This window comes from Tamandua tetradactyla, chromosome 13 (genome assembly GCF_023851605.1).
Source record: "Tamandua tetradactyla isolate mTamTet1 chromosome 13, mTamTet1.pri, whole genome shotgun sequence".
In the NCBI taxonomy this organism is placed as follows: Eukaryota; Metazoa; Chordata; class Mammalia; order Pilosa; family Myrmecophagidae; genus Tamandua; species Tamandua tetradactyla.
This window is the reverse complement of record NC_135339.1, coordinates 44,670,315-44,691,449: the sequence shown is the minus strand read 5'-3', so window position 1 is coordinate 44,691,449 and position 21,135 is coordinate 44,670,315.

Here is a 21,135-nt window from a genome sequence, read left to right as displayed (position 1 = left end):
CCTAATGGAGATGTTCAAGATTGAACTCTAAGTATGCTTGTGATATTGTTGGAAATAACAAAGAAAAACTGGGGGGGGGGCGGGGGAACCTAAATGTCTACCAAATGCAGGACTGATCAAATAGATCATGTTATATTTGCTTAATGGGATATTTACATATCTTTAATAAAAACTTTAATGAAAATTAGTTAGCCTGGAAATTTTTCATGACATAAGCATCTTTGAGTGTCGGAATTATTAGAGATACTTATTTATTGCCTATGTGATTTCCAAAAATACATAAACATATTACTATGCAATTAAAGTATAAAAATTATTAATAAAAATTCTAGTTTTCCAGAATGGGCAGACCAGTGGAATCGTATCTGTCAAAGAATTTTCCTTAATGTGGCTTAATTTACTTGTGAGTAACATGTTATTCTAGCAAATCCCACAATAGTAAATGAGTATTTCTGAATAGCCACCTGGTCGCTAGCTGCCCTGGGGAACTGACAAAAAAGATGTATCTATGTCTTCAGAGAGCTCACATCGATTGTCTATGAGTGTGAGTCAGAGCCTGTCAGAAATACAGATTCCCAGATGTCTGAATCAGGACCTCTAAAACCAGCTGAGGGAAATAGTTCATGCAAACACAAATCTAATGAAACTAGGATTGCTGCACTGAGAAAAGTGCTATGTGAAGTAAATTATCAGTGATTTGGAAAGATAGAACTTCTAAGAATTAAGGCACAACCCTGAAAAAATTGCAGGGTCATTTCTCTCTTTTCCTTTCCTTCTTCCAAATATCAATGTCTATGAATCCTTCTCTTCTGTTTGAATCTGACAGCAGTGACTAATATTTAGTGTGATTGTAATTCAGCTGCGTGACCCAAAAGAGGAAGATTCGTGTTTTAAACATTATCGTTAGCTGTGGAGTGAAAGGGTTTTTCTCTTACTAAAAAATTCCAGGTCTTCAGCAAGCAGATGAATGGCTGAAAATGCTGAAAGTCAGAGAAACACAACCCACTCAATTGACCAGCTAAGAAAGCAGTGTGCCAGTTTTTCACAATTTCAGTTTTGAATATTAAACACAAAGGTCATTTGAATTATGGAATATCCTGGGCATTCAGGGCTTTTAATATTTTATATTTAGCTATTTAGAAGCTGTCCAGAAAGTTTATAAAGTGTGGAAATTTGTAACTATATGGGGGTGTGAATCTGAACCGTGAGCTCTAAGTCTGTTTTATGGGAGTAGTAACTTAGCAGCAACTAACTTACCATCCAGAACCTACATTCCAATTTAACTTTTTATTTTCTTCTCCTCCTTAAATATGTAGCAATTCTCAGGAAATTTTGTTCTTTGGGAAAATTGCCATCAAATGGAAGGTAAAACAAATATCATTTTAAAAATTGCAGGATATCCCTTTCCTGACTGCCCCCTTCCAAATTAAGTTTCCTCTATTATTCCCTCACAGAGAAACTCTATTTAATAAACATTTATGTAACATTTACTATGTGTCATATCCTGTACTAAAAAGCTAATATTAATGTGCTTAATTCTCATAACAACCCAATGAAGTAATTACAATATTCCCCTACAGGAATCTGAGGCAGAGATATTAAATAAATTTCCCAAGGTCATTTTTCCAGTAAATGATGTAACTGGGATTTGAATTCATACAATCTGGTTTCAGAGTCGAGGCTTTTAGGCCTTACATTATGCGGCCTTTCAAAATATTACACTTTAATTTATCTCAATTAAAAGTGAAGTCACTGAGTCATTGGAGTAGGCTAGGATATGCTGGGATCGCTAACGACCTCAGCAACCTGAGGGGCTTACAACCTCAAAAGTTTATTGCATGCTTCTGCTACTTATACATGGCAGGGGGCTACAATTGGGCTCCAAGTTTTCTCCACTTTGGATCCTAGGGTGACAGAGAAGCTGCTATCTGAGACACTGCTGGTCATTGTGGCAGGACGAAGAGAGACACAGAAAACCACATACTGGCACTTAAAGTTCTTCTGAGAAATAATTTATGTTACTCTTTCCCACATTACATTGGCAAAAAAATGTCACATGACTGAGACTTCCATTAATGAGACTGAGAAGTAAAATCCTCCCCTAAGAATGGTTATGAAACAATTGTGACAATCTACAGCTGTCTCCATTACTTAATGAAATTCTGATGACAACTTTTTATTTTTTTGAGTGTCCCTTGTTCAACTGAAATCCCAATAGGAACCATGTCTCTATTATTTACCACTTCATATTCAGTGCTTCATTGAGTATGTGGTATCTAGCAGGCAAGCTATATATATATGTATAAATGAATAAATCAATGTACAAATTCTTTAACATCAGGCATGGGGTGTATAGAAGAACACATTTTGATATCAGACTCTGAACTTCTGTCTTGGCTCTGCCTTAGTGACTAAAATCTGGCAAAATTGCCTTAATAAGTCTCCATTTTCTAATCTTTAAGATATGGATAATAATTGTGCTTATTTCAAAAGACTGCTATAACAACTAAGTAATATTATGTCCATCATTACTGAGTGTGATATTTATTTACCACATATCAACCAGTCTAATATTCCATCAAATATAAACTGTACTGTTATTTTATGAACCACAGAGAAGGAAGAGACCTACCAATTAAATAATTGCATGCCATCAACTTCAAGATAGACCCAACTTCAGAGATGTCAATACCTGAAAAACTATGCATTTTGTAATCAATGACATTTATGAATTAGAAATTCAAAAGTTTATACAAATATTGTTTTTTAATGAATAGGGGATTCATGAATGACCAGATTATACTAAAGATAGGAATTTATCTCTAATTCTGGTGTGCCAGACACTGTAAGCTGCTTGGCTGTTGATTCCCCCCGAACCCTCAATTATTACTCTCTCGAATAATATTGGTTGTGATTTGCTGTTTTGAGCATAAACAGGTAAAGATGTAAACTCTACTTCTAGCCCCAAGTTGTTCATCATAAATTCAATTCAATCATGGTTTCATTTGCTCTACTCAGGATTGGCTTAAAAACAGTTTTGTACCTAATTCTAGCTGAGGTGACAGGAGGGGAAGTCTCTCTTGGCAACTTCTAAATTTTTTCCCTTAATTAGAAGATCCTCATATGTGGAAATACCCTTCCCCTCCTTTGTAGATGGACAAATGTACATATGTGGTGCCTGAAACCATTGCAGCCACCTAGCCACAAAGGCAGATGAGAGATGGGACTTGCAGGTAAAAGCTTCTAACTAAAAAGAATAATTTGCCAGTTTCTCTACTGTAAAGTTATTTTTTCACCCTTTGCAGTTAATAAGTATTTTGTAGGAGGATACTTAGAGACCATGTAAAATTCCATTCACTTCACGAATCTTCAGCCACTAGTTCTATCATCACTGATTTTTCTTTCCTGAATTATTACTCTGATAGTTGCCTTATCGTGATTTTCTACTAGCATCATGTCTATATTTGTTATTATTTCACTTTTCATTATTAAAAAAGAGCTTTCTCTTTGCTTTATTTAGTTACTTATTTGTTTGTTTACCGTTATTTATCAGTGAATTCATGGGTTGGGACTTAGGGATTTCAACTTTTTTTTAGTGTGTTATAATCGGCTTCTATCATTATTTCAGTGCTCAAAAATTATTCCACATTTTACTAGTTGGAGCCCTTTCAATTTGAAATCAAATTTCTGTATCCTTTCAGTATATTCTCATCGTCCTTTGAGTGTTTCTTCACTTTCTGGCATAACAAGTAGTCTAAGCTCATCTTGTTCTTTTTCCAATCCAGCTCTGGATCAGTCATTTCCCTACAGAACCCTGGTTCCTTCTCATGGAGAAGAGTGTTTGGAAATCAAGGTCTGGGCACTAAGTGTCCAGGTTGCTACTGGGATAATGCTGCTCCCAAATTCTTTCAGTGCACAAAGCTAGGAAATAATTGTGTTTAGACATAGGTATATATATCCATATGTATATTTATTTCTCTGTCTTACCTACATACTAAAACACTGAGCTTCAACTGACACCTTCAACTCCAACCCAATACCACAGGGTTCACCTAGCTTTCCCCTTCCACACTGGTACCTCCCTTCTCCAACAGTGAGGAACCCAACTCCCATCACCCCATAAGTGTAGTCAATTTCCTAACTCCACCTGCTGCCATCCCTTTTGCACACTGGCCCGAGTGATCACTTAGGTCTGCCTTCCCCAGGCCACCTACTTATTTCAACCTTCCTAATGACATTTTGATAAAGGAAAGAAAAGATATAATAAATATTGAAGAGACAGGAGCAAAAAGGAAAGGGGAGGAAAAGGAAAAAGAGAAATCCTTATCACATTACATTCTTATGATAAAAGTATGATTATTCTCTCCATTTCACTGAGGTTGAAGACTTGCCCAAGGTCACACAGCGAGTAACTGATGAAGCTGAGATGAAACCCAAGGAGGTGAGCCAGGGCCTGCAAGCTCACATAGGACAGTCTACTGCCGTTCCTCTGCCTGTGCATTCTCTGCAGTTAATACATTTCTTCATCAGTCAATAGCTTGGTCCTGGTTGAAGCTGCTTAGCACCTAGCTCAAGAGGAGTTTACTCAAAGTGCTAGAAGTAATGTAAACAGGGAATTACATTATTACAGCTACATGTGGTGTTATAATTACATCAGAATGCAACTCAGTCGCTGGCGCATTGTATGCGCCATACTGTCGCCAAATTTGCAGATGTTCAGTCTTACTTTTATTAAGCATGACAATGCCCAGCAGGATCCATTTTGTCTGATTATCCTCAAATGGAGAAGAATATTAAGAGGCAGGATAATTAAAAATATATGCCAAACAAAGGATGTGTCTACAATTCCTTTTCTAGTGCTTTGAAATAGTTCAAATTTCTCAGCTGGCTCTCGTGCACAGAACACTAAAAGGATGTCTTAAATTTAGACATATGTCTTCATTCTGTTTAATGCGCCAGAACAAAACATAGCTTGAGACCACCATGAATTGATGTCTGAGTGCTGGAACGCTAAAGAACACTCACATTTCCACAGGCTAAATGTCATCATAGAGTTTGTGATTGCACTTTCCCCTATGAGAACATAGCCTGCTATTTTTAAGATTTCCCCCCTTACAATGCTATGCCAATATTTCTCCTTGAGTCCACATAATGGTTTTCTTTTATTTGGTGCAACTTCAGAGAGTTCAAATCATATTCCTGTTATAATGAAGCTTTTACTTGAGAGCAACGGGGGATTCCCATCACTCCCATACAAGGTAACAGCCCTAAAAGCATTTTATAAAATATGAAAAATGTTAGGTAAACTTATTAGGATATTTGCACAGTTGAGTATATTCAAAAAGCCCTTAAGGAAACTATGTAAGTTTGTGTCAGACAGATATGAGGCTTCCAATAAATGGTATGCCAAATATGTCTAGTGGACTAGTGGTTAGGATTTTGATGAAAACGGTGAGGTGTGGCACCAAGAATATTGGAAAGGAGCTCTCACTTCTCACTCTGGCCAACTTTGGGTTGTACTAACCATCTGGTCCCTGAGTGATTCACCATGAGATTCGCAAACGTTTGGAAGATTTCTTCTGGGAGTGGAGTCAAACCAGAATATCTTCAGAGGACAAGAAACCTGAAATCATGTCATATGAGCAGCTGTTGAAGGAATTAAGTGAACGTATCTATTCTGAAATAGAAATATAAGCAAGTAGGGACATGATATTAATCGTCATATATTTGAAAGACTGTCATGTGTTAGATTAAACTTTGGGGTGGCCCAAGCATGTAGAAGTCAGAGTTACGGATGGAATTCACATATCAATATAAGGAAAATTCATATCAATGTAAGGAAAGTCTTTTTAATGACTGAAGCTGCCCACAGATGCCACCTATCTCATAAGGTGGAAAGTCTGGCTCAGTGAAGGCTATGAGTAGATACTATTATCAGATATCGGCAATGCTCCTCAACATTTAATGTGAGTATGGATCACTTGGGATCTTGTTAAAATGCAGATTCTGATTCTGTAGGTCTGAAGTGGGGCCTAGATGCTGCTCCCAGTAATCTATATATACTGCGGACTGCAGACCACTCTTTGTGTTCGCAAGGCCATTGAGGGAATTAAATGAGTGAATAATTTATTCCTGAGATACCACAGTTATAAGGCCTAGCATACTATCCTGGAATGGGAAGGCAAATTTGATGGAGATGGAAGGGAAATTTTTTTTAAAAACTTGAAAGAAAATCTAGAAACTATCTTAGTGCTGCAACTGAGAGTTCCAAGGAAAAACAGAATAGTGATAAAAGGAAACATATCATTTGGATCAAAACAGGGTTAAAACAAGGTGGAAACCATCCAGAGAGGTAATTATTTAGTAGAGCAATGGAAATTAAAAGCACTGAGAAGCATACACAACTCAGAAAGAGTTTCTAGTCAAGTCCAGTCAAGTAGGTGCTATAATCAGGAAGTCAGGTTCAGCAGCACTTCTGTCCAAGTAGCTTTCTGTCCTTGAGCGCGAATGAATGGAGATGGTGTGAAGTTCTAAAAATTCTAGCACAAGGCTGAAAGGCTCCAGGTAAAAATTTCAAAATTAAGGATCATTTGGTCTGAGAAGACCAGGTGGCTGAGACTCTATCTGAAAAGTATCCACTCAGAGACCGAACGCGTCTTTCTCAAACTACAGTTTTCCTCTTGAAAGGAAGTCTTATTTTCCCTTCTGGCAGTGTTTTAGTCATTGAAAAGCCTTAGGCATACGTATGTATTTGATTAGCTGAAGAATCTTCTACAGCTCTTAATTATTCTCTGCCAAAAGTCCAATTAGGCCATTTAGATGCAGTAATAAGGTAGCAGGTTCTTTCCAAACACTAATGCACTTTCCAGAACTCAGCTCTCATCCCAATTGGGGATATCTAAATTTGTGCATGTGCTCTTGTATATTTATCATCCGATTTCACATTTTTATGTGGGCTTCCCACAAAAATGTGTGTTAGCTTTAAAAGGATGACTGACTGACTCATTAAGTTAGGGGATTTTCACAGATCCCGGGTGTCTCATTGAGGCCAGGCTCAGACATCTCATCAGTCCAAAGTGGAACCTCAATCACTTGGCACTAATGCAAGTCTCTAGCATTTTTTTTAAACCAGCATTTCAAATTTAACTGCTCAAATTAATATCACTGAGCTCGTTTTTATGAGGGAAGTGCTAAGTATAAATAAAAACAATGTAGCATCCTTAAATCATCCTCTCTGCAGAGATGCAACATACTGGTAGATTTGGTACAATTTTTCTCTTGCTGACTAGATTAAAATTGACAGCGAAAGTTTAGTGACTTAAAATCTATTTGACTTTGATTTAAAACAGTGAAATTGTTATAGACATATCAACTAGAACTGGATTATATTTCAAACATATTCATTTCACTTAGAGAATACGTGTGTCAAATTTGGACAGACTTCAGAGAAAAGTAAGTGAAGATGAGTTAAGTTGGAAAATAAGACTAATAAGAAAGAATTGGAGAAGAATAAACATGGAGACAAAAAGAATGGGGAAAATTTTAAATTATTACAAATACTTTCAATATGTAATTATTGTAGAAACCTTGGAAGGTCCTGAAAAGTATAAACATAAAAAATAAATCACTAACAAGCCATCTAAATTAAGGACATTTGTAAACAATGATTCTGTTTGTGTGTATAACAGTGTGAAAGAACAAAAGAAGTTGAGTTGACTGTACATCAGGGGTGACACAGATTAGGTACAAGAAAGAAAACTCTTACAATGCATATTTTGGTTTCCTTGCTTTTGTTTTTAACACTGAAGAAAGGAATGTATGCAATTATTTTAAAAGGAGTTTTACCAGTTTGAAAATTGCAGAAAGATGTTAGTAACATCTCACAGTACTCCCAACTTTAAAAATTGGATATTTTGGAATCCCCATTAAGAGCAATCTGATATTCATTTGATCACCTATATACTCATAAAAAGATTATATAACTGAATTAGCTTGGATTCCTTTCACAAAAATTAGCTATTTCAGTCTGGCTGTGGGAATTGCAAGCTTGCAATTCTTCATTCTTGTGAGGTGTTGATTCAAAAGCTTGTTGGCTTAAGTGATGCTAGTAAACCTTTAAAAGAATTTAGAGATGTTTTCCCTCTGAGTGCTTCTGTCTTCACTTTATCACGGGGCTCTATTAAATATAACAGCATTCTGGTCCTCAGCAGATCTGTTCAATGCAGAGTAAAGAGGGGTAGCGCTGTATTAGTAACTAAGCTGGCAAATATGTACATTTTATGTAGAGAGAGCCCTTTTATAAAATATTCACTTTCAGATGGTATACTTTCTACTGAAGTTCAAAGGAGGTGATATAAAGCCCTTAAAATGCTTTACCCGTTGTCCTACAAGACTAATTTAGTAAATTGCATGCATAAATCAATTTTCGACCCTTTGATAATCTACAGCATTGGTTTAAAATTGGGGGAGGGGACAGAACTACACGTTACCCCTAAGTTGTGTCTGGATACTGTTTAAATATATGTCAACTTTAGTAAAACATGCCAGTTATTTCTTTTAGAAGTTATTGTAAAGCCAACAAGCAGAAAGACAAATAAAAAACGGTAGGCAGTCCAGTGAAAACAGTGGGTTAATTAATTATAGAGACCTAATGGCTGAGAAATGTACATTTTTATTTGTACAAATTTAAAATAGGTACAGATTACCATATACAACAGTTTTCTTGGACAATTGTTTGGAATTTACATTGCTTTAGAGTCCTATACTAGATAAGAAGGATAAAGACAGACCACGACAGAGCCTGGCGTTTTGGGAACCTATAATCTAATCAAGGAAGCAGGACAGCCAGAGAAAATGTAATTAACAACACGAGCAGACATGAAGTTAATGAATGGATATATCAACAATATATGCTAAGGATTTAGTATTTTGGGAATATTATGTTATGATGTAACAAGAGCACTGTCCATGAAACAATACATATCTTTTCTGTGGTGGAGTGGTTGTGGCACACACTGAAAGTTTGAGAAGAAACTGATTCTATTTGACTAAGAAATAAACAAGACTTAGAATGCCTGAAATAACCATATATAGGATGGCTTCCCACTAGAGCCTCATTATCTGAGAAATTATTATTATTTTTTTTTACCTTGAAGGACAGTTAGAGGAAGGTGAGGATATTTCTACCACGTGACCCTCACTTTCCAAACCACAGCTGATTGGAGAATGGGTCACCAGCTTCAATCCCATAAAGCTAGAAATAAAATCTGTTCCCTACATTTACGGGCTGGTAATTCCTTTCCAATTGCTAGGTTCAAATTTACTCTCTCATTTCTCTTAAGTCTGTTTCACTGATAAGCAGTCTGAGAAATGGTATGCCTTGGATGAGCTCTGCCCCCAAATAGCTCGTTAGTTGTAGTATTCCCTACTTTCTTCCTGTCGTTGGTCTAGTCTCTAGGGCAGGGATTCTGTTTTGCTTCCATTTATTCAGGGCCTACTATCAGATTGTAAGTCAGTTGTTCTCAAACTTTAGGGCTTATTAAAACACACGTTACTGGGCTCCAACCCCAGGGTTTCTCATTCAGTAGTTCGGGGTGCCAGAAAATTTGCATTTCCAACTACTTCCCTTTGGAGGCAGATGCTGACCATCTGGTAGACCACACTTATAGAGCACCACTACGACTTGCCTTGATTATCTTTTTTAAACGTCCCCACAACCCTATGAGACAGGAATGATTGTGGTTCCCATTCTGCAGATGAGGAAACAGATGCTCAGATATTAGGGAAATTTGTTTCAAAATAAACAGGTTGGAAGGGGCAGAGCTAAATTGAGTTCGCAGGTAATCTATCACCAGAGCCAAAGCTCTTAACAAAGTCTGAAGCAACCCTTGTCACTTTGCTTGTGCCCGTACAGTGCCTTGAAACAACTGGTGGGCAGTACCCCTAGATCTTGCCTTGTTCACGTGAACCTATTTCAACTCACAACAAAAATTCCTGATTTTTTATTCAGGTATTCAGGTAACCAAGTCATACTAAATCCTGCTATAATCCTGAGACATGGATTTAAGACCTTTTAACTGCTATACCAAGGTTGCTTAGCAATCTCATTATTTCCTTTTGCCACCTACTTTTTTTCTGGCCTTGAAAAATATTTCCTACCTTCTGGTTATTTGCTAAGGTATAAAGCTATCCTGACTCAGGCCAATGCACACCATCATCATCCTGTGTTACCCTTTGTGTTTATTTCTTTGGAAAATGAAATTCACTCTTTCAGACCCTTCAGCCCATTATAGGTGAGTATAATGCTCATGAAGCAGAGAAAAAGAAAGTGGGAGTTTAAAAAAAATAGCGTTTCTTTAGCTTTATCCAGAGAAGAGGGGGTGTGGCTGACTGACAGCAATTTTAGTCTATGAAACCCTTTTGAACAAAGGACCTATCAGATGATCAAACTAAGGACTGATACTTTTGTCCCTGAAGATTATTTACTGTCCTTTGCTATGTTTCTAGATACATCAAGTTGTATTTCGGTTTTTTAGATATTTTCAGATGCATTTAGAGTTTAATTTGGCTTTCCCAGCCCTCAATATTTTTGTAGCTTCTAAGTTGTGAATGAATGAATGAAGATTTACTTGGCTAATACACTTAGTATGGCCCTTTTAAGAATTCTTTTCCAATGTAAATTAATACATTGACTTTCTAGTTTTATAAACCATGATTTTATTATTTCATTGGTATAAGTCAGTTTTCTAGAGCCTGATTTAAATTATTATAAATCTACTGAATTGAGGACCAGACTGTTGCTGGTGATACCCCTTCTAACTGGCTCCACCCCATTAAAAACAACAACAACAACAACAACAAAAACTAATTCTCTAGGGCATTGAACCTCAATCCTGGTTGAGCTTTAAAACAATATGGATGTCTGGGCCTCATTCCAGGAAATTCTGATTCAGTTGGTCTGGGGTGGGGCCTGGGCATTGATCGAGCTCCCCAGGCGATTCTAATGGGCAGCCAGCATTGAGACCCATCCATCTAGAAGATCACTGTTACACTGTCTGCAAATGATAGCTGGGCTTAGTACTCATGGGGTACAAATTTAATTAGAGAAAATACAGACAATTTTTATATGTTTGCTTTCTTTTCCTTCAGAAGAGAGGATTTTATTAATGCTTGCTTTTCATGATAAATAAATTAGTCATAAATGTTTGTTTTTTTAGTTTTTCTCAAGGACTGGGAAAAACTGAGGACAAGACTTGTGACTCTCTATCTCCACCTGGTGGTAAAAAGTGCTAGAGTCTACAGAAAACAAGGTAATACAGACTCTTAAATCTCAAAAACTCAACAAACTAGTAATGTTGGCCGCTCCTGAGCTGAAACTGGTTATGACCTCCCTGACTGAGGTTAAAAAAAAAAAAAAAAAACAAAAAACCACAAACTGGGCAGAGTATGGATCAGTCCCTTTTGTAATCTTGTTCCAAGACCCCTAATTTTTGTCTTAATTTTAAACTTAAAGCTGTCAACTAAGTACAATAAGTAACATATTTTCTTCCCCCAGGTACCTTCTCGTCTTCATGAAGGATTCTATCAACACTGCTAAAGTCCATTGGCAATGATCTGGGGAATCTGGATTGGGTAAGAATAACTGTCCTTGCCATTTATTTAAAAGTAAGTACAATAATCATATTATGAAACACATTAATTATAATCATTATGGTTAACCTCAAAATAACCCATTACCAGTTATCAACTTAAGCTGTAATGGTTGCTACACAATAACATAACAAGGGAGATAGTATTAGAAAGGCAGAGACACATTTTTGAATGATTAAATATTTAAACCACCCCCTGTGTGACCTAAATTGGATAATTTAAACTTTCTGAACCTCAATTTCCTTGAAAGTAAAATGGGGAGGATACTCATATGAATTACATAGCCCAATGCCTAGTTCATGCTAAAATGGTCAATGAAATATAATTACTACTACTACAAGTCTTGGAAGTTGCCCCATATTTGGGATATGAATGCAGCAAGTAACATCAGTTTCTAAAGAATTTATGTTAAGCTTAAATTTATTTTGATTACCCAAGGATCATGGGCTCTGATGCTAGACTGCTGTGTTCTGTTCCTGACTACTCTACTAATTAGCCTTGCGATTTTGATTGCTTAGCTTCTCTTTACCTTGTTTATTTTCATCTGTAAAATGGAGATTCCAATTATACCTATCTTATTATGTCCTTATGGGTATTAAATGTGTGGTCATATGTATAATTCCTTAGAACAGAGCCTAACATGGAGAATTTTCAATACCTGTTAGCTGTTGTGGTGGTCGCTTTCACTGTTGTTGCTCCTTGGTTTACCAGGTACATTGTTGGGTTCTAAGACACTAATATGTTCTGAAATTGCTAAATAGCACAGCAATATAGGAAAAAGGGAACACGTGGAAAATACTAAATTCCATCTGAACATGACAACAAAAGTAAACAGAATATTCAACTACATCCCAATGTAACTTTTTTGTTCTATTTTGGTGTGTGTGTGTTTTAATTCCAATATACCTTTTATTTTGATAAGATAGCTTAGGCAATTTTTCATTAGTCCCCTAATTTTAGTTATACCATATGGGTTTATATTTTTGGGGTCTGCAACTGTCACTTTCACTACCTCTTCTTTTCCAGGACTGCACTCCCAAATCCCTGTTAGCTGCTGATAAAAAGTTTAAGAATAGTTGAAGGATAAGACTGGTAGCATTCAGGAATAGAGGGATATTTAGGTCATGAGAAACTCATAATTATGCCTCAGAAGTCTCTCCTTCCTTCTCAAGATTGACAGTTAAATGCACAGTAGCTAATATCTAGGAAACCCATATCTTAATATTTAATATTTAAATTCCATCAGGATTAACCTCAATAGTTGCTGTTTGTTGTTGTTATACCTATGACACACTCCTTTGCCAAATTGGATCTATTTCAAATATGTGACCTTTAAGTTTGTATATTCACCTAACTAAAGTAAAACATGCATATATTTATCTATCTACAGATTCCACTTTAAAAATCTGGACAAAATGAACAAGGGCAGGAATTTCATGTGAGAATGTTAGCACAATATTTTGTAATAATACTCACATGTTCTAGAAAAATTAAAATAAAGAGTCAGTAACCAAAGGAAATGCTTTTGCTTAATGCATTCCATTACCTTTGATCAAAATATCATCACAGTTTCCAGAATCAATTCATTCTTTGTACTGAGAATTTTTATGACTCACCCTAGCAATCTGGCAAGTTCAGGATCTTGAATACTTACGTGCCATTCCAAGGAGTTCATTCTTACTAACTTTACTTGGTCTGAAATAATAATTTACTCTTTCTTCCCTTGTACGATTCAAGGAAACAGATAGATATCTATTTGTGAATGAAGAAAATAATCCTTTCTTTTCTTACCTTGGGCAGAAGTATATCATATATATAATATATAAAATTTATATTTCTATTTTAGCAGCCATACTCTAAATGACATCTTTTTTAAAAAAGAAGCCTTCAATTCTCCCAGGAAGCAGAGGTATACAATAAAATAATTAATTCTTTTAATTAAGAATTCTAAGAATTAATTCTTAGAAGAGTCAAAATGGTGTTATCTATAGGTTACCAAGCATTTGGAAAAGGTTTACATGATATATATACAATAACTTTTTGTCAAAGTACTGAGTTGTGTTAGAAAAACATGTTTTCAAACATCTTTCCTAAGTCAATCAAGAAAATGGGTCAATTTGGGACCAAACAAAAGAGCTAAATAGTGGATTTCAATTCTTATTTTTACATTGGTCTCAAGATGAAAATACATACTATGAGCTCTTAGTTATCTGCCCATTGTAATCAGCCATATGAAATGAGTATAAGACTCGACTGTCCTATGATGGAATGTTCTGAATATGAATGTTGTGAACGCTGGATAAAATTCTTAGCACAATCAACAGATCCTCAAGTGTCTTGACCTTTCTGCATTAAATTCTAAAGTGGATAGTAGATTTTACTAATTATAGTAGTGTTTGGATATACCTGCATAGTTATTATGAATTTTGTGTTCATAAATTTTAGAGAAGAATAAAAGATCAGGAATTATCTAGTCCAGCAGATGCTTAGAAGATTGAGGTGACTTGACCATAGTCCTTCTAGCTCATGAACCATTTTGAGGCCAGGAATTTGAATTTCTAGCATAAGGCACATGTATACCCCAGTGGTTAAGAGTGTGGGCTCCAGGACATATTACTTAGTTATCTCCTCTGCTTCACTTTCCTCATCTGTAAAATGAAACACAGAACCTATATAATTAAGCTGTGATAAGAGAATGCATGGAAAGTGCTTCACATGAGAATTGGTGTATGACAAGCACTAAATAAGCTGTCTATTATTTCTGATTGTTTAAAAATCTTATTAAATATCTTGTCCTAAAATCAGAAATTTAGAAAGTATTCACTCTCTGTAGTCGGACAGGTATAGATTCCTTGCACTGGATCAATATTTTGATGTATTGAAGGCAATGGGGATAAGTGGGTCTATATTATTTATGAATTATTTTGATAATAAGGAAAGATTTCCTTGATTTCTTAGATAAAGTCAATGCAGATAAACCAAAATAGGGACAAAATCTACCCAAATACGTTGATATAAAAATAAAATAAATGATACTACTCTTCCAAACATCTTACCTAGCAAAAAAATAGACCCAGTAATGTTGCTGGGTCTATTTCTTTAAGTATAAAATAAAGACTTCAACTGGTTAGGCCATGGTTCTTTTAATTTCTCAGACTGAGATGGTTTTGCCAGATGATTGGATAGGCATTTCTCTCAGGAATCTAGCCCACACATTTTGGTACTATCCATCTTTCCTTTCAAATCAACAGTGATAGTTCATTTTACCATTCAGTAGTGGATCGGGACAGATTTTCTAGTCATTCAGCTGGGGTAGAACTTGAGCCTCAGTGATATTTGGGGGTAACTGTCCTGTGAGGTGTGCTCAGTGTACTAGACAGGTCAATGGACTCAGAAGGGCTGGGAGCAGCCATAACAACTGGAATTTTTAGCAGTTCCCTGACAACCACCAGTCTGAGAGACCTCCATTTGGCCAATGAGTTCTTTCTTCCCTCCCTCCATCTTCCTGCACCCCTTTGCTCAGCCTCCATTCTGTAAGAGTAGTCAAAGAGTCTACACTTCCAGAGCCCCAGTTCCTTCTATTATGTAATAATTATGATGAGTTACTTTTTACTGAGGACATATTATATGGTAGGTACTCTGCCAACCATTTTACATACATCACACTGTAGCCTCATATTATCTTGGTAGGGTGACCAAGCGTCCCAGCTGTCAGAAAGAGTGCCACCTATCCCTATTGTCCTAGTATAATTAATCATAGCACTCTCTTTCACTCTCGAAAGTGATATATATATATTCTAAAATTGGCATACAAAACTAAAAGTATGCTTTGTTAAAATTGCCTATGAAAAATTCTGGATACATACTATTGTGTATATCTCTCTATATATCAATTTTTATTCACATTTATTTTGAAACTGTTTGAACAAACTAAAAAGAAGATGATAAGGAAAGTTTGTGTTCAATTTTTAGGGAACTGAAAATTGTTTTTTTATGCCTTTAAGGTAATAATCAAACTCTAAGCCTTGAAGGGGGAAGCTTGGAGAATTTTTTTAAAATGTTCTTCCTCATCTGCAAAGAACATTCTGTTTTGTTGTCTTAAGCCTGTTTAGGCTAAATACATGTCAGTACATTCTTGTTAAAAGAATTAAGTAAGACAGAGAAAACCCTTCTTAGTTGTATCTCATGTAAACTTCATTGGAATTCTTAAGTCATCCCCACATCACAGATAAGGAATTTGTGGCTGAGAGATGTTAAATTTCCAGCCAAAGTTCACATTTAGAAAGTTGCAGGGCTAAGATTCGAATCCTTGTTTGGCTAGTGGCAAATAGATTTCCTGAAATACCATTTGTTGTTAAACACTTTGATGAATGAATGCAATGATTTTTACATTCGCTTGCATATTTTAAACATAATATACATTAACCATTTATAAAAGAATGGAAATGGTACCGAAGATATAAAGAGAAAATTAATTCTTCTGGGTTCATCAGATTGTCTAGAAAAATCACTATGAAGAGATCTTATGTATACTAGAATTTTTTCTATGCATATATAAACATATATATAAGATTTATATATTTAAACATAGATTTATATATTTAAAATACATATATGTGTGCTTCTAACTTTACATAAATGAGATCCAACTCAACATAAAATTCTAAATCTTTTTTCACTTAGTAGTAACATAGCTTGTCCTACAGAGCACCTCTTTTTTTCCTAACTACTGCCTACTATTTCTTTGTATAGAGGCTTTATAATTTATTTAAATGGTTTTTATAAACAATGCTGCAACCAATATACTGGTATATGTATCTCTGAAAATTTACATGATATATCTCAAGGATAAATCCCTTGAAGTACAAATCTTCTGTCAAAAGTTATGCTTATTTTTGAATTTTGAAAGATACTGTCAAATTAGGGGTATGGTACTTTGTGAGATAGGAAAATCTGTTACTAAACATCTACAACTGTTAGAAAAGCATTTCTTACATCAAGCCCAAATCAGTCTTATTGTAAATTCCAATGACTGGTTTTGTTTCTGCCCTTTGGAAGAACACAAAATGAGCATTTTCCCCTCATCTGTATGAAATATATTAAAATGTCTGTAAAAGTCTTTATGCTCCATCTATATTTTTTCTATGAATGCAAAACATTCTCAGATATTGCAACTATTCATCTCTGAAACAGTTTCAAGAACTTTACCATCCTGTTTATAATTCTATTTTCTTTAGTTTATCAGTGTCCTTCTTTAAGTGGAACATTTTCTCCAAGTGCAAAGTCTTGTAGAAAACAATTAGTGATCCCAATTTGGAATGATGCTGCTGCATGCAAGAGCCCTCCCAGACCTGACCTTCTCTACCAGAGGGTCACAAGAGACTATTTCATTGCTGAATTTGTCATTTGTTGATTTAGAATGAACTGAAGAAACATTCCATCATGGTCCAGACATATCCTTGTCCTACTTGGGATGAAACAAAATGAATATTACTTTAGACTGAAATTTAAAATGAGTCATATGTTGTATTTTAATAACATTTTGTTTTTCTGAAGGGGTCACAGAGTATCTTTTTTAGCAGTTGGTTCTAGTGTTTTCCTGGGAATAAACACTATTCTTACTTCTCCCCAATCTCCGTAATTTATCTGCCCCCCATTTAGAAAATTAGAACATTCTCTTCCAATTTTCTCCACTATTTCTCTAAGATTTCTCTCAGATTGCCAAGTGTGACTACAAGATCATGTCAACAAGTCCTTTCAGTACCCTAAGACATGCTGATCTGGATCTTGTCCCTAAATATTTGGAAGTGATTAGACACCCTCCTGCTATCTTCTCTACTACCTTGGCCTTTAATTGCCACTGAATGATGTTGGCTAGACCGGTCCTTTGGGATTTGAAGATCCTCCTCTCTAGGAATAGAAAATTTCCCATTTTCTCTTTCACATCTTCTGGAGCAGTGTTCTTTCAATTCCTATAATTACAGGTTTTGCTTGAATTTTTAAAAATCTGCTTTTATAAAATCTGGGACTTCACAGAATCATGGTGGTATTTTCATCAAAAAGGTTACACATTCTTGGCAGCAAATAGCTGAACAAAATTGGAAATATCTGTTCTAAATTCCCATACGTCTGATTATTCAGTTATGTTGGTAGGTCATTACGGTCTCTACAGTGTCAAAATTGTTGGGTATTTCAAGGTTTGCCTTTCATCTAATCTGTGATTCTTTAGGAAAAATTACTGGAGACAATGTGTAAGAATTTACGTCACAGGGCTCTATCCTGAGATCCCAGGACATTTCAATTATGGTAGCACAAGCAATGTTCCTCTATTTTTATTCCTTTGGTTACAAATAAGTAGACTTCAAGAAATAGAAACAGATTAGAGGCTAAAGACTTAAAAATCTGTAATGACTGAAATAAAACCACAGGAAACTTAGAGTCAATGATAACTTATAGGTGTTCAGATACTTTTTACATCTGTTGTATGACTTTGTCAACCTCTTGGCAGAACTTCAAACTTGCCACCAAAGTCTGCTAACTTCAGAGAACAGTGAACATGACCAGATTCTGGGGAACCTAAAAAACCTAGCTATACCTAGCTCAAAGTAAACATTAAACTTTGATATGTAGAGATTTTATCTTAAGAAGTTATTCAATTTTTTATAATTAAAGTTTTTTTTGTCATTTTCATACAAAAAGTCAAATCCTTGAGTCTTCCTTTCACATCTCTTAGTAGAACTGACACTCCATGAAGATGTTCCATATTTATTTTAAACAGCTTTATTAAGGTATAGTTGACAAATAATAAACTGCACATATTTAAAGTGTACAGTTTGACAGGTTTTGACATATGTGCACATCAACGAAACCATCGCCACAATCAAGAAGACAAACACATCCATCAACCTCAAATGTTTCCTCGTGCCTTTTGAAATTCCTCCCCCACCCTCAAGCATCCATTGGCCTACTTTCTGTCCCTATAGTTTAGTTTGCATATTTCTAGAGTTTTCTATAAATGGAGTCAAACAGTAGCATTCTTTTCTGCCTATTTTTCCTTCACTCATAATCATTTTGAGATTCATCCACATTATAGCATGGACAGACCATTTTTATTGCTGACTATTATTATTCCATTGCATGGATATGCCACAGTTTGTATCCCTTATCACATGCTGATGGACATTTGGGTTGTTTCTAGTTTGGGGATATTACACATAAAGCTTCTATAGATACTTGTATACATGTATTTGTGTGGACATATATGCTCCATATTTATACTGTAGCTTTCTTGCACAAGGCTGGTGTTGGTTCAATACGCTTTGAATAAATAAATGAATGAATAATGATTTTGGAAAAAAATTAGATATTTGTGTCATATAATGAAAAGTTTCATCAACTGAAACAGGAAATCACAACTCTAACTCACTATATAGCGTTAAGCAAATTCTTTCATCTCTTACCCTTTAGCTCCCTTACCTGTAAAAAGGAGATAATATAGGTGTTTAAACATTTTCCAATAATACTGAAGTTCCCAAATCTCTGAAAATCAAAACGTTTTCATACTCATTTGGTTGCAAAATTGAACCGACCTATACTGATTTATTGGCAAAATATGATCTGAACTGATGGATAGCTATTTATAATATTATTTGTTCCACTAGGTGTAAGTATTAGGACATATTACTGCAAAAATGTGGGTCCAATTGACGTTTACATAATTTACATTACATACATTTATATTGTCCTGCACAAAAATCTAAAAATTTTGAATTCTGAAACATATAGAGTATAGGCTCTCTATCTACCTATAGTAGGATTAGATTTGTCTATTGTTGACAGAAAACATATAAAATGGCTTAAATAGGTTTATTTATCTCTGAAGCAAAAGTCCAGAGATAAGTAGTTCCAAGCTTTTATAACAGCTGCATGATGTCAGGTACCAAGGCTGTTTCTAATCATGTGATTCTTTATTTTTTTATCTTGTCACTGTCACAAGTATGATGGCTGCTGGAGCCCCAGCCATTTCATTTGCTGTCCAGAGAGCAAGAAGAGAGAGAATGAATAGGCTTAGCCCATATATTTTAAGGACACATCTCAGAAATTGTATGTACTACATTGTTCGGAACTTAGTCACATGGGCATATCTGGCTCAATGGAGTCCAGGAAATGAGTTCTTTCCTGTAAGTTCAGCTAAAAATTGGGGGCCCTATTACTGAGAGAAACTGCAGTCTTTGCCTCATTGCCCTCCTATCTTATTGGGTAGCTGTGGTAACAGAAAAACTAGAGATGGAAACTTCAAAGAGTCCAAAGTGTACATAACTTTTGTACAATTATAAGTTGTGGGGATTTGATAACCAGAAAAATCTTAAATATGAGATTTTTTCTTAAACATTCTTCCAGAGTTTCAACATATCACTTTGGTGACTTCTCAGTGTTACACTGGGATTGTGTTGTAAATGCTAAGTGAATGCCAATTTTTACTATTCCCCAAAGATTTTCTTAATTATTTTTTTTCCACCAGGATATCTAAGGTTGTGTTTTTTTTTTTCCTCCCTTAAGACACTTGAACATTTGGTAGTTTTACAGAAAGCCATGACAGAACGTCGAAACAGCTTTCACTTCAAACATAGTTTTGTACACATTTTTTTTTCTCACATTTTCCTGGATCTTTTCTTAGAAACATGAACCTTGCGACAGCTCTGTGGCTAATAAATTATATTCTCACTCCCTTTTGTAAATGTTAGTATTTTTTCTAAATATCATTTATATTTTTGCAGGTTGACTCTTTAATACTCGCTATTATGATTAAAACCAACAGAAGACTCAAGGTATTTTAACCTAGTGAAGAATACAAGAGGAAAAATAAAATTCAGTTCTATTTAGGCAATTTTTAGGAGGAGTACACCTCTACAAGTTGTGATAATTAGGTAAGCAGTGGAATTCTTCTATATCTCTGCCTGCAACTGGTATGAAAATTTCATTTAGGGGTTGGAGATTAGGATACCGCAACTTTTTTTAGGTTCAAGCCACATTTTTCAGCTCTATCTCACCTATGGTAAAGATAAAACCATATTTTACTACCTACTGACACCTGCATTTTTAGAAGTTCTATCTGGTATAGAACTTGAAGTGGGAAAAAGATGACTTAGGCTTCTGAATTCCCAGCAATCTGATTAAAGGAAGAACAGCTGAGTGAAGAAGTGAGCTAGAGTGCTTACCAATGATGAAGAAGTTAATCTGCAGACGTGTGGTTAAGTGATTACACTGTTCCCAAGGGTACTGTTTGAGACCTATGTAGGAAAAATAGGGACACTTCTGTTGCAGTGAGAATAGGGTCAGGCTTTGAAAATATGTTGGGTGATTGAATGCAATGTGTTGATGAGTCTCTTGCAAGAAAGGGTGGGCTGGTGACTGATTCTTTAGGAGAAGCTCTATATTCCATGAGAAGGGAAGATTCCCAAGATCTCAGTATCTCGGGGTATTGCT